Raw genomic sequence first — 1233 nt, 5'->3', positions numbered from 1 at the left:
GTAATTTAATATGTGTATATGCAAGTTAATTCTGATTTATGTCCCTGGGGGCACCTCATACACAGCAGCAAGAGCAGTTTCAAGGGGAGCGCTCACAGAGCTCATAGTATTAAGCTTAAAGTTGACATTTCTGCTGCTGTTTTACAAAAGTATGTTTAAAGATTGTTTGAGTTTGTATGTTGAAAGGAATGTGGAAACCGGGGCAGACCTCCAAGGCTAACTGCAGCTAGGGCTAATGTTAGCCCACCTGCTCTAGCCCTCTCTGGGCATAGTCATGTGTGAAGTAACCCTTGTTCTGATGCCGCTTTTCTTTTTTTTTTTGTATTTGGCAAAATGTTCATTTGACTTGTGTTTACCTGACTGTGTTAAAATTGTGTCTGTAAGGTTCCTTGAAAATGAAAATGAAAAAAGTTATATTTTTTTATTATCTAGAGACTATTAATACTAGGGGTCCATTTCACAAAGCAGGTTTAACAAACTCAGGCTCCACTCCTCAGCTGTGAATTGATCTAGCCTAAGCTTGGGAGCTCCTGTGAGTTAGTAAAAATAAACTCTGAGCAGTTCACCTTAGAGTTTAACTCAAGTGTAACAAGTAAAAAAAAAATGTATCAGTGGAACTCAGATTCGACGAGTCATCATGACATAAGAGAACTGGATATGGCTATTTCACACCACTGGAACCAGAGATTTAAATGCAGAAATTAAATTAAAAAATGAGGAAAACAGCGCTAGAGCTGCAAAGGAGAGGGATATAGTGAAGGAGAATTGCTGTTTGAGTTAATGCATAAGTTTATATTTAGTCTGGTATAGTAGGCTGTTTTGACATTTATTGAAAGCACTCTCTGTTGTTCCATTTATATCACTGAAATAAGATTTTTCTTGATCAAAAACACACTCCTAGACTGACTTTAATAACTGATTTTCTTATTTACATTTTTGCCATCAAAACCTTAATTTCACAAAGTAAAACAAAAAAAATTGTGCTAGGAATATTTAAGTTTTATATATGTAGAAATGTTTACATGTTCTAAGTGGCTGTTTTGACATTATAAGGAATATGTATTTATGATACCTTAAAGCTACAGTGTGTAATAATTAAAGGGATATAAAGTCAGAAATTGAATATATTATACATAACTATGTTATTTATCATCACCTATGAGCTCAGCCTTTTAACCATAATATTTGCGTTGCCTTAGAATTCGTTATTTATAATTACATAGGAGCGGGTCT

Source organism: Cyprinodon variegatus, unplaced genomic scaffold (assembly GCF_000732505.1).
Source record: "Cyprinodon variegatus isolate N-32 unplaced genomic scaffold, C_variegatus-1.0 Scaffold110, whole genome shotgun sequence".
NCBI classification, from domain to species: Eukaryota; Metazoa; Chordata; class Actinopteri; order Cyprinodontiformes; family Cyprinodontidae; genus Cyprinodon; species Cyprinodon variegatus.
Note: the sequence above shows the minus strand (reverse complement) of the source record.